The 13,928-nt window shown below is 36.2% G+C and overlaps 1 protein-coding gene across 1 annotated transcript in view; it reads right to left on the reverse strand.

Annotated features, from left to right (window-relative positions):
• Positions 1-13,928, reverse strand: part of LIN9 (lin-9 DREAM MuvB core complex component) — a gene marked incomplete at its 5' end in the record, with an annotated part of 108,639 nt that overhangs the window by 21,847 nt on the left and 72,864 nt on the right. The window lies entirely within an intron of this gene.

Here is a 13,928-nt window from a genome sequence, read left to right on the forward strand (position 1 = left end):
TCTCTCCTTGCTTAAGTCTGGATATTTTCTTCTGATCTGTTTTCAATTACTAGTTCTCTTTTCAGCTGTTCCTAATCTGCTGTGGTTATATCTACCAACTGAGTTTTTTTTTTTTTTTTTTTTTAAGATGCTGGGGGTAGGAGTTTAGTACTTTATTTATTTATTTTTGCTGTGTTGGGTTTTCGTTTCTGTGAGAGGGCTTTCTCTAGTTGCGGCAAGCGGGGGCCACTATTCATCACAGTGCGCGGGCCTCTATCGCCACCTCTCTTGTTGCGGAGCACAGGCTCCAGATGCGCAGGCTCAGTAGTTGTGGCTCACGGGCCTAGTTGCTCCGCGGCATGTGGGATCCTCCCAGACCAGGGCTCAAACCCGTGTCAACTGCACTAGCAGGCAGATTCTCAACCACTGAGCCACCAGGGAAGCCCCAACTGAGTTCTTAATTTTGATTATTGTAGTTTATATCTAGAGTTTCATTTGGTCCTTTTTGTTGTTGTTGTTTCCAGTTCTCTTCTAAAATTCTCCATTTTTGTCTCATCTCTTTAAACAGAACAAGCATTTAAAATCTATGTCTAAAAATACCAATCTCTGTAATTTGCCCACTGTTCATATTTTCTTTTGATTTTTGTTAGGGTTATCTTGTCTCCTATTGTGTCTGGGATTTAAAATTGAGCATTAGACACTGTATGTTAAAAACTGTAGAAATAATTTCAGGTCTAGTATGATATTATATTCCTCTAAGAGGATTTATATTTACTTCTAGTGGGCTGCTTGGGGTCCTAGTGTTCCATAATCATCTTAATTCAATTTCAAAGGTAAGATTATTTGAAGCTGGGCCAGTGTAAACTTTTGGGGTTCCAACCCAGAACATGGAAGGTTCACCAGCTTCCCTCAACCCTTGCTAGTTCTCTGGACTCTAATTTTTGTCCTCCCCACCCTTGTAAGACTTTTGAGAACACCACTCAGTTTCTCAGCCACCTTCTCTGCAACTTGCAAGAAGCCCCTAAGGAAAAAGGAATCCTAAATGACAGGTCCCCCCTTCTGAGTTTACTTCTTTTCCTAGATTCTATCCCTATAATTCTTTAATACCTTATTAATGCTCCAGTTTCTTCAAACAGCTTATTTTCATATTTTATTACAGAGGAAATAGCTATTCTCAACTATCTGGATTAGGAAGACTAATCCAAATTATCTAGTCTACCATTATCAAAAGCAGAAGCAGCATTAACTTTTCCCAAGCAGTATGTTGAAATTCTTTAGAGAAGTGTCTGTTACTTTCTCTCCCTTTAACTTGGGTAAATACCACATTTACATTCTGTCATTGGGATGAAGAGGGGAATGTGGAAAGAGAAATGGAATGAATTCATTTTAAAGTACTGCATCTCACTTTTGAATTCCTCTATCATATTTGCAACTATTGGCCTGGAGTCTCTTCAGGGTTCCAACATGCAGACTCTTTTAGCCAAGGTTTTTATTTCATCCAACAACATATAAGAAAAATTTTAAAAATCTTTCAGACATTGTTAAGCAGTCTGTTTCCATGTATTCTATCTACTTTTTTTTGTACTTCTTATTTTGCATGGAATTGTAAGGGATAGGAAGAAAACACATGTTCAGTCTACCATCCTAAATCAGAAGTACAATTACATCTTTAAAATGCTCATACATTTTGACCCTGCCATTGTACTAAGAATTTATCTATTTTTAATTTTTAAATTTTATTTTATTTTTTTATACAGCAGGTTCTTATTAGTCATCAATTTTATACATATCAGTGTATATATGTCCATCCCAATCACCCAATTCATCACATCACCACCACCACCACCCCGCTGCTTTCCCCCCTTGGTGTCCATACGTTTGTTCTCTACATCTGTGTCTCAATTTCTGCCCTGCAAACTGTTTCATCTGTACCATTTTTCTAGGTTCCACATATATGCATTAATATACGATATTTGTTTTTCTCTTTCTGACTTACTTCACTCTGTATGACAGTCTCTACATCCACCCACATATGAACAATGACCCAATTTCATTCCTTTTTATGGCTGAGTAATATTCCATTGTAAATACATACCACACCTTCTTTATCCATTCATCTGTCAATGGGCATTTAGGTTGCTTCCATGACCTGGCTATAGTAAATAGTGCTGCAATGAACACTGAGATGCATGTGTTTTTTTGAATTATGGTTTTCTCTGGGTATATGTCCAGTAGTGGGATTGCTGGATCATATGATAATTCTATTTTTAGTTCTTTAAGGAACCTCCATACTGTTCTCCATAGTGGCTGTATCAATTTACATTCCCACCAACAGTGCAAGAGGGTTCCCTTTTCTCCACACCCTCTCCAGCATTTGTTGTTTGTAGATTTTCTGATGATGCCCATTCTAACTGGTGTGAGGTGATACCTCATTGTAGTTTTGATTTGCATTTCTCTAATAATTAGTGATGTTGAGAAGCTTTTCATGGGCTTTGTGGCCATCTGTATGTCTTCTTTGGAGAAATGTCTATTTAGGTCTTCTGCCCATTTTTGGATTGGGTTGTTTTTTTAATATTGAGATGCATGAGCTGTTTATATATTTTGGGGATTAATCCTTTGTCCATTGATTCGTTTGCAAATATTTTCTCCCATTCTGAGGGTTGTCTTTTCGTCTTGTTTATGGTTTCCTTTGCTGTGACAAAACCGTTTAAGTTTCATTAGGTCCCATTTGTTTATTTTTGTTTTTATTTCCATTACTCTAGGAGGTGGATCAAAAAAGATCTTGCTGTGATTTATGTCAAAGAGTGCTCTTCCTATGTTTTCCTCTAAGAGTTTTATAGTGTCTGGTCTTACATTTAGGTCTCTAATCCATTTTGAGTTTATTTTTGTGTATGGTGTTAGGGAGCATTCTAATTTCATTCTTTTACATGTAGCCATCCACTTTTCCCAGCACCACTTATTGAAGAGACTGTCTCTTCTCCACTGTAGTTCCTTGACTCCTTTCTCATAGATTAGTTGACCATAGGGGTGTGGGTTTATCTCTGGGCTTTCTATCTTGTTCCATTGATCTATATTTCTGTTTTTGTGCCAGTACCATATTGTCTCGATTACTGTAGCTTTGTAGTATAGTCTGAAGCCAGGGAGTCTGATTCCTCCAGCTCCGTTTTTTCCCCTGAAGACTGCTTTGGCTATTTGGGGTATTCTGTGTTTCCATACAAATTTTGAGATTTTTTGTTGTAGTTCCGTAAAAAATGTCATTGGTAATTTGATAGGGATTGCATCGAATCTGTAGATTGCTTTGGGTAGTAGAGTCATTTTCACAGTATTGATTCTTCCAATCCAAGAACATGGTATATCTCTCCATCTGTTGGTATCATTTTTAATTTCTTTCATCAGTGTCTTATAGTTTTCTAATACAGGTCTTTTGTCTCCCTAGGTAGGTTTATTCCTAGGTATTTTATTCTTTCTGTTGCAGTGATAAATGGGAGTGTTTCCTTAATTTCTCTTTCAGATTTTTCATCATTAGTGTATAGGAATGTAAGAGATTTCTGTGCAGTAATTTTGTATCCTGCAACTTTACCAAATTCACTGATTAGCTCTAGTAGTTTTCTGGTGGCATCTTTAGGATTCTCCATGTATAGTATCATGTCATCTGCAAACAGTGACAGTTTTACTTCTTCTTTTCCAATTTGTATTCCTTTTATTTCTTTTTTTTCTCTGATTGCCAAGGTTAGGACTTCCAAAACTATGTTGAATAATAGTGGTGAGAGTGGACATCCTTGTCTTGTTCCTGATCTTAGAGAAATGCTTTCAGTTTTTCACCTTTGAGAATGATGTTTGCTGTGGGTTTGTCATATATGGTCTTTATCATGTTGAGGTAGGTTCCCTCTGTGCCCACTTTCTGGAGAGTTTTTGTCATAAATGGGTGTTGAATTTTGTCAAAAGCTTTTTCTGCATCTATTGAGATGATCATATGATTTTTATTCTTCAGTGTGTTAATATGGTGTATCACATTGATTGATCTGCGTATATTGAAGAATCCTTGCATCCCTGGGATAAATCCCACTTGATCATGGTGTATGATCCTTTTAATGTGCTGTTGGATTCTGTTTGATAGTATTTTGTTGAGGATTTTTGCATCTATATTCATCAGTGATATTGGTCTGTAATTTTCTTTTTTTGTAGTATCTTGGTCTGGTTTTGGTATCAGGGTGGTGGTGGCCTCACAGAATGAGTTTGGGAGTGTTCCTTCCTCTGCAATTTTTTGGAAGAGTTTGAGAAGGATGGGTGTTAGCTCTTCTCTAAATGTTTGATAGAATTCACCTGTGAAGCCATCTGGTCCTGGACTTTTGTTTGTTGGAAGATTTTTAATCACAGTTTCAATTTCATTACTTGTAATTGGTCTGTTCATATTTTCTATTTCTTCCTGGTTCAGTCTTGGAAGGTTATACCTTTCTAAAAATTTGTCCATTTCTTCCAGGTTGCCCATTTTATTGTCATAGAGTCGCCTGCAGTAGTATCTTAGGATGCTTTGTATTTCTGCAGTGTCTGTTGTAACTTCTCCTTTTTCATTTCTAATTTTATTGATTTGAGTCCTCTCCCTCTTTTTCTTGATGAGTCTGGCTAATGGTTTATCAATTTTGTTTATCTTCTCAAAGAACCAGCTTTTAGTTTTATTGATCTTTACTACTGTTTTCTTTGTTTCTGTTTCATTTATTTCTGCTCTGATCTTTATGATTTCTTTCCTTCTGCTAACTTTGGGTTTTGTTTGGTCTTCTTTCTCTAGTTCCTTTAGGTGTAAGGTTAGATTGTTTATTTGAGATTTTTCTTGTTTCTTGAGGTAGGCTTGTATAGCTATAAACTTCCCTCTTAGAACTGCTTTTGCTGCATCCCATAGGCTTTGGATCATCGTGTTTTCATTGTCATTTGTCTCTAGGTATTCTTTGATTTCCTCTTTGATTTCTTCAGTGATCTCTTGGTTTAGTAACATATTGTTTATCCTTCATGTGTTTGTGTTTTTTACGTGTTTTCCCCTGTAATTGATTTCTGATCTCATAGCGTTGTGTTCAGAAAAGATGCTTGATATGATTTCAATTTTCTTAAATTTACTGAGGCTTGATTTGTGACCCAAGATGTGATCTATCCTGGAGAATGCTCTGTGCGCACTTGAGAAGAAAGTGTAATCTGCTGTCTTTGAATGGAATGTCCTATAAATATCAATTAAATCTATCTGGTCTATTGTGTCACTTAAAGCTTCTGTTTCCTTATTTATTTTCATTTTGGATGATCTGTCCATTGGTGTTAAGTGAGGTGTTAAAGTCTCCCACTATTATTGTGTTACTGTCGATTTCCTCTTTTATAGCTGTTAGCAGTTGCCTTATGTATTGAAGTGCTCCTATGTTGTGTGCATATATATTTATAATTGTTATATCTTCTTCTTGGATTGATCCCTTGATCATTATGTAGTGTCTTTCCTTGTCTCTTGTAACATTCTTTATTTTAAAGTCTATTTTATCTGATATGAGTATAGCTACTCCAGCTTTCTTTTGATTTCCATTTGCATGGAATATCTTTTTCCATACCCTCACTTTCAGTTTGTATGTGTGCCTAGGTCTGAAGTGGGTGTCTTGTACACAGCATATATATGGGTCTTGTTTTTGTATCCATTCAGCAAGCCTGTGTCTTTTGGTTGGAGCATTTAATCCATTCACGTTTGAGATAATTATACATACGTATGTTCCTATGACCATTTTCTTAATTGTTCTGGGTTTGTTTTTGTAGGTCCTTTTCTTCTCTTGTGTTTCCCACTTAGAGAAGTTCCTTTAGCATTTGTTGTAGAGCTGGGTTGGTGGTGCTGAATCCTCTTAGCTTTTGCTTGTCTGTAAAGCTTTAGATTTCTCCATCGAATCTGAATGAGATCCTTGCATGGTAGAGTAATCTTGGTTGTAGGTTCTTCCTTTTCATTACTTTAAGTATATCATGCCACTCCCTTCTGGCTTGTAGAGTTTCTGCTGAGAAAGCAGCTGTTAACCTTATGGGAGTTCCCTTGTATGTTATTTGTCATTTTTCCCTTGCTGCTTTCCATAATTTTTCTTTGTCTTTAACTTTTGCCAATTTGATTACCATGTGTCTCCGTGTGTTTCTCCTTGGGTGTATCCTGCCTGGGACTCTCTGTGCTTCCCAGACTTCGGTGGCTATTTCCTTTCCCTTGTTAGGGAAGTTTTCAACTATAATCTCTTCAAGTATTTTCTCTGGTCCTTTCTCTCTCTCTTCTCCTTCTGGGACCCCTATATTGCAAATATTGGTGCATTTAATGTTGTCCCAGAGGTCTCTTAGGCTGTCTTCATTTCTCTTCATTCTTTGTTCTTTATTCTGTTCTGCAGCAGTGAATTCCACCATTCTGTCTTCCAGGTCACTTATCCGTTCTTCTGCCTCAGTTATTCTGCTGTTGATTCCTTCTAGTGTAGTTTTCATTTCAGTTATTGTATTGTTCATCTCTGTTTGTTTGTTCTTTAATTCTTCCAGGTCTTCGTTAAACATTTCTTGCATCTTCTCTATCTTTGCCGCCATTCTTTTTCCGAGGTCCTGGATCCTCTTCACTGTCATTATTCTGAATTCTTTTTCTGGAAGGTTGCCTATCTCCACTTCATTGAGTTGTTTTTCTGGGGTTTTAGCTTGTTCCTTCATCTGGTACATAGCCCTCTGCCTTTTCATCTTGTCTATCTTTCTGTGAATGTGGTTTTTGTTCCACAGGCTACAGGACTGTAGTTCTTCTTGCTTCTGCTCTCTGCCCTCTGGTGGATGAGGCTATCTAAGAGGCTTGTGCAAGTTTCCTGATGGGAGGGACTGGTGGTGGGTAGATCTGACTCCATGAATTTATCTTACAAATAGACACAAACAAATGCACAAAACTATATAGACAAGGACATTTACTGTAGCAGTATTTTAGTATAATCATGGAAATAAATATCAGTTAATAGATTATTTAAATTATGGTATAATACAGAAATTTTAAGAGACTGAGGTAAGTTAATATATAATGATATAATTTCATTTTTGTTAGAAAATAATTTTCAAAGCAACTCGGAAACAGACTCTGACCTGTCAGGGTGGCAATGGCCACTGAGCAGGGAGGAAGTTCTGCCTCGCACTCTGCATGCAGGCTTTAGCTCCTCCAACAGCAGTCACACTTCCTATCAAGGTGACAGTGGCCAGTACACCCTCAGGAAAGATGTGGCTGTCATCCACATAAAATTTAGCCTTCAAACCAAAGACACTGGGCACATGCAGTCTACAAAGGGACACTCCCACATAAAAACACCCCTTCAAGACCACAATAGATAACCGTTTCACCCAAATTCACAGAGACAGAGAAAGTAAAATGAAAAGGCAAAGGAACTACTCTCAATTGAAAAAGCAAGAGAAAACCCCTGAAAAAAAAATAATGAAACAGAGATAATCAGTCTATCAGACAATGAACTAAACAATTTGGTAATATGGGAATTCCCTGGCGGTCCAGTGGTTAGAACTTGGCGTTCTCACTGCCAGGGGCCCAGGTTCGATCCCTGGTAAGGGAACTAAGATTCTGCAAGAATGGGATCTTAGTTTGTGTGGTGTGGCCAAAAAAAAAAAAAAAAATTTGGTAATAAAAATGCTAACTGAATTAAGAGAAATGATCTATAAGCACAGATCATTTTAACAAGGAACTAGGAACTATAAATAAGACCCAATCAAAAATAGGTCATTCAATTCCTGAGATAAAAGCACTCTAGAAGCAATGAATAGCAGACTAAATGACAGAAGAACACATAAGTGATCTGGAAGACAGAATAATGGAAATCACCCAATCAGAACAGCAGACAGAAAGACAAATGAAAATAAACAAACCAAAAAACAAACAACAAAAAAAACAAAAGCAACATGTGAGATCTTTGGGATAATATAAAACGTGCCAACATTCACATTATGCGGTTTTCAGAAGGAGAAGATAGAGAGAAACTGTATTTAAGAAATTACGGCTGGAAATTTCCCAAATCTAAAGAAGTAAACAGATATCCAGGTACAGGAAGCACATAGGGCCCCAAACGAGGTGAACCCAAACAGACCCACACCAAAACATGTCATAATTAAAATGGCAAAAGTTAAAGATAAATAGAAAATTCTAAAGGCAGCAAGAGAAAAACAGAGTCATATATAAGGGAATGTCTAAAAGCCTATCAACTGATTTCTCTGCAGAAATTCTGAAGGCCAGAAGGGAGTGGCATGATATATTCAGTCCTAACAGGGAAAACCCTGCAACCTAGGACACTCTACCCAGCAAGATTATCATTTAGAATAGAAGGAGAGATAAAGAACTTCTCAGACAAGCAAAAACTAAAAGAATTCACCATTACTAAACCTAGCCTAAAAGAAATGTTGGAGGGTCTTCTCTAAATGGAAAAGAAGTTAACAGTCTATAGGAAAGGGGAAATCCCAATAGAAAAGGCAAATAGTAAGGATTGAAGATCACTTAAATAAGACAGTATCTAGATTAAAAAAAAAGAAATTATAAAAGCAACTATAACTACAATAAACAGTAAAGGGATAAGCATGAATGTAAAATATGACATCAAAAAACAACATATGAAGGGGAATTCCCTGGTGGTCCAGTGGTTAGGACTCAGTGCTCTCACTGCCAGGGCCCCAGGTTTGATCCCTGGTCAGGGTACTAAGATCCCACAACCCGTGCAGTGTGTGTGGGGGGGGAAAATATATATATATATGATATATATATATATATGTATATGAAGGAGGGGAGTGAAAACTGTAGAACTTTTCAGAATGTGTTTGAACTTAAATGTTTATCAGTTTAAAGCAAGTAGACATAATTATAGGTCAACATATATGAACCCCATTGTAACTACAAATCAAAAACCTACAGTAGATTCACAAAAACCAAAAAGAAAGGAACTCAAGCATACTAAAAAAGAAAATCATCAAGCCAGTACAGGAGAAACAAAAAGAAGAAATGAATGAAGAAGAACTACAAAAACAACTGGAAAACAAGGATTAAAATGGCAATGAGTACATACTTATCAATAATTACTTTAAATGCCAACGGACTAAACTCTCCAAAAGACAGCGTGGCTGACTGGATTAAAAAAACAAAACCCGGGCCTCCCTGGTGGCGCAGTGGTTGAGAGTCCGCCTGCCGATGCAGGGGACGCGGGTTCGTGTCCCGGTCTGGGAGGATCCCACATGCCGTGGAGTGGCTGGGCCCGTGAGCCATGGCCGCTGAGCCTGTGCATCCGGAGCCTGTGCTCCGCAACGGGAGAGGCCACAACAGTGAGAGGCCCACGTACCGCAAACAAAACAAAACAAAACAAAACAAAACCCTTCAATAAACTGCCTAATAAACTCACTTCAGGGTAAAATACACATACAGACTGAAAGTGAGTGGATAAAAAAATATTTCATGCAAACAAAAATGACAAGAAAGCAGGGGTAGCAATACTCATATCAGACAAAATAGACTTTCAAAGGTTATAACAAAAGGTAGCAAAGGGCATTATATAATGATAAAGGGATCAAAACAAGACAGGATATAACATTTGTGAACATACATGCACCTAATATAGGCGCATCTAAATATATAAAGCAAATATTAACAGACATAAAGGGAGAAATTGACAAAAATATAATAACAGTAGGGGACTTTAACACCCCATTTACATCGATGGACAGATAATCCAGACAGAAAATCAACAGGCAAACAGTAGTCTTAATTGACACATTAGACCAGTTGGACTTAATTGATAGCTACAGGAAATAACATCCAAAAATAGCAGAATACATATACATTCTTTTCAAGGGCACATGGAACGTTCTCCAGGATAGATCACATACTAGGTCACAAAACAAGTCTCAAGAAATGTAAGAGGATAGAAATTATATCAAGCATTTCTCCCAAGCACAACAGTATGAAACTATAAATGAACTACAGAAAGAAAACCAGGAAAGAACAAACACACTGAGACTAAACAATATGCTACTAAAAAAAAAAAAAAGGGTCAATGATGAAATCAAAAAGGAAATTAGAAAATACCTCAGGACAAATGAAGATGAAAACACAGTTTTCCAAAATCTATGGGATACAGCAAAGATAGTTCTAAGAGAGAAGTTCATAGTGATATAGGCCTTCCTCAAGAATAAGAAAAATCTCAAATAAACAACCTAACGTACCACCTAAAAGAATTAGAAAAAGAAAAACAAAGTCCAAAGTCAGCAGAAGGAAGGAAATAAAAAAGATCAGAGAGAATAAATAAAATAGAGACCAAAAAACCAACAGAGAAGATCAATGAAACCAAGACCTGGTTATTTATAAAGACAAATAAAATTGATAAACTTTAGCCAGGCTCTCACTAAGAAGAAAAGAGAGAGGACCCAAATAAACACAATACTACAGAGAAACAAACAAACAAAATGACAGAGAATACTATGAATAGTTATATGCCAACAAACTGGATAACCTAGATGACATAGACAAATATCTAGAAAGATACAGCTTGCCAAGACTGAATCAAGAAGAAACAGATAATTTGAAGACTAATCACTAGGAGTGAAATTGAATCTACAATTAAAATACTCCCAGCAAACAAAAGTCCAGGACCAGACAACCAAACATGTAAAGAAGAACTTATACCTATCCTTCTCAAACTATTCCAAAAATCTGAAGAGGGGGGAACACTCCCAAATTCATTTTATGAGGCCCCACCATTACCCTGATACCAAAATCACACAAAGACTCTACAAAAAAGGAAAATTACAGGCCAATATCTTTGTTTAATAGAGATGCAAAAATCCTCAACAAAATATAAGCAAACCTAATCCAATGATGCATAAAATGGATCATACACCATGATCAAGTTGGATTTATCCCAGGGTCACAAGGATGGTTCAACATACGCAAATTAGCCAATGTGACATACCATTTAAACAAACAAAAAATGAAAATCACATGATTATCTCAACAGACACAGAAAATGCATTTGAGAAATTCAACATCCATTCATGATAAAAATGTTCATCAAAGTGGGTATAGAGGGAACAAATCTCAACATATATGACAAACCCACAGCCAACATAATACTCAAAAGTGAAATGCTGAAAGCCTTCCTGCTAAATTCAGGAAATAGTACTGGAAGTCCTAGACACAGCAATCAAAAACAAAAAGAAATAAAAGGTACACAACTTGCAAGTGAAGAGCTAAAACTGTCATTATCTGCAGATGACATGATACTCTATAGAGAACCCTAAAGTACAGGCCCAAAAACTATTAGAACTAATAGATGAATTCAGAAAGGCTGCAGGATACAAGACTAATATACAGAAATATGCTGCGGTTCTATATACTAATAATGAAATATCAGAAAGTAAAAAACAATCCTGTTTAAAATTGCACCAAAAACAAACAAACAAACTCTAGGAATAAACTTCACCAAGGAGGTGAAAGACCTATACTCTGAAAACTATAAAACATTGAGGAAGATGATTCGAAGAAATGGAAAAATATTCCGTGCTACTGGGTTGGAAGAATTAACATTATTAAAATGGACATATTAGCCAAATCAATCTATAGATTTAATGCAATCCCTATCAAAATACCCAGGACATTTTTCACAGAACTAGAACAAATTATCCTAAAATTTATATGAAGTCACAAAAGACCCTTAATTGCCAGAGCAATCCTGAGAAAAAGGAACAAAGCTGGATGTATAACCCTCCCAGATGTCACACTATACTAACCTATAGTAAGCAGAACTGCATGGTATTGGCACAAAAATAGACACATAGATCAACGGAACAGAATACAGTCCAGAAATAAACCCAAGCACCTGCGATAAATTAATCTACGACAAAAGAGGTAAGCCTATACAATGGAGAAAAGACAGTGTCTTCAACAAGTGGTGCTAGGAAAATGGACAGCCACATGTAAAACAGTAAGAGTAGAACATTCCCTTTCACACCATATACACAAAAACAAAACAAAACAAAACAAAACAAACCCTCAAAACAGTTTAAATGTAAGCCCCAAAACCATAACACTCCTAGAAGAGAACAGAGGCAGAGCACTCTTTGACAGAAATTGTAGCAATATTTTCTTAGATCAGCCTCCTAAGGTGAAAGAAATAAGAGCAAAAATAAACAAATGGGGCCTAATTAAACTTAAAGATTTGCATAGCAAAAGAAACCACTGACAAAAGAAAAAGACGAACTATGGAATGGAAGAAAATATTGGCAAATGATGCGGCTGACAAGGGGTTCATATCCAAAATATATGAACAGCTCATACAACTCAGTATCAAAAAAAAACAAGCAAACAATTCAATCCAAAAGTGGGCATAGAATCTGAATAGACATTTTCCCAAAGAAGACATGCAGTTTGCTAACAGGCACGTGAAAAGATGCTCAACATCACTAATTATTAGAGAAATGCAAATCAAAACCACAATGAGGTATCACATCACACCGGTCAGAATAGTTATCATCAAAAAGTCTACAAAAGACAAATGTTAGAGAGGATGTGGAGAAAAGGGAACCCTCATACACTGTTGGTGGGCATGTAAATTGGTGGGCATGTAAATACTCCACAAATGGAGTATTAGTTGGTCATAAAAAACAATGAAAAAAAGCCATTTGCAGAAACATGGATGGACCTAGAGAATGTTATGCTTAGTGAAATAAGTCAGACAGAGGAAGACAAATACTGTATAATATCACTTATATGTAGAATCTAAAATGCAATACAAATGAATGTGTATGCAAAACAGAAATAGACTCACAGAAATAGAAAATAAACTAGGGGTTACCAAAGGGGAGAGGAAAGCAGAAAGGGATAAATTAGGGACATGGGATTAACAGATACAAATTATCATATAAAAAGTAGATAAGCAACAAGAATACACTGTATAGCACTGGGAATTATGCCCAGTATCTTGTAATAACCTATAACGGAATACAATCTGACAAAAATACTAAATCAATATGCTGTATACCTGAAACTAAGACAAAACTGTAAATCAACTGTACTTCAAAAAACAAAACATATGAAAGTATATGCAAAGAAGAAGAAATCCATATGCTAAGCATAAAAACATATTTATATCATATACTAAACTAAATAGTTTTACAGTATTTCAATTTTTATAATGGTAATTATTTCTAATCATAAATAAATTATACAGCCTATCAAGCCAGTTAGATTTCTACAGAGATCCCACATACCAAGAAGTCAAACCAACATCAAAACAGGCCTTTTTTAAAAAGTACGTAACGCTAACTAGGCTAAGGCAAGTCCAGTACTTTAAGGTGTGAAACCTAGATACAGGGAAAAGTCCTAGCTAGTGATATGAAAGTTAAATAATTTGATTATGCATCAAGGTGGAAGAGATGATAAAATGATCAGAGGAAATGTAGTGGGGGAGCATTGAAAAGGCATAGAATAAAGGGTAGAAGTAGAACTGATGGAAACCAAGATAAGAATTAGAGTCCAGTAGGAAAGAAGCAAACACATAATATTTTTACATTTAGGATATATAATGGCAATATGTTACGGCTATTTTTTTTCAATCTTTGATAGCCTGTGTATCTGACAATACTAATTTTATATTATGCCTAAATGAGTTAAACTGGAACTACGAAGCCTGTTCTGGTACCTGTACTACTAAATAGCAGCATAATCTTAGTCCAAAATCCCTTGATATCTTTGGTCTTCAGTTTTCAATTCCATAAAAATGATGGGTTCAAATTAGATAATTCAAAGTCATGTTCAGATTAAAAAATTCCATAATCCTAAAAGGATTGTTCCTCATTCAGTTAGGTAACTACTTGTCCAGCTATTTACCCACACCTACCCCTCACACCATTCCATACAAGAGATGACTAATGTTACGACAACTCCCTATTCCTGC

Source organism: Grampus griseus, assembly GCF_964374135.1.
Source record: "Grampus griseus genome assembly, chromosome: 1".
Taxonomy (NCBI): Eukaryota; Metazoa; Chordata; class Mammalia; order Artiodactyla; family Delphinidae; genus Grampus; species Grampus griseus.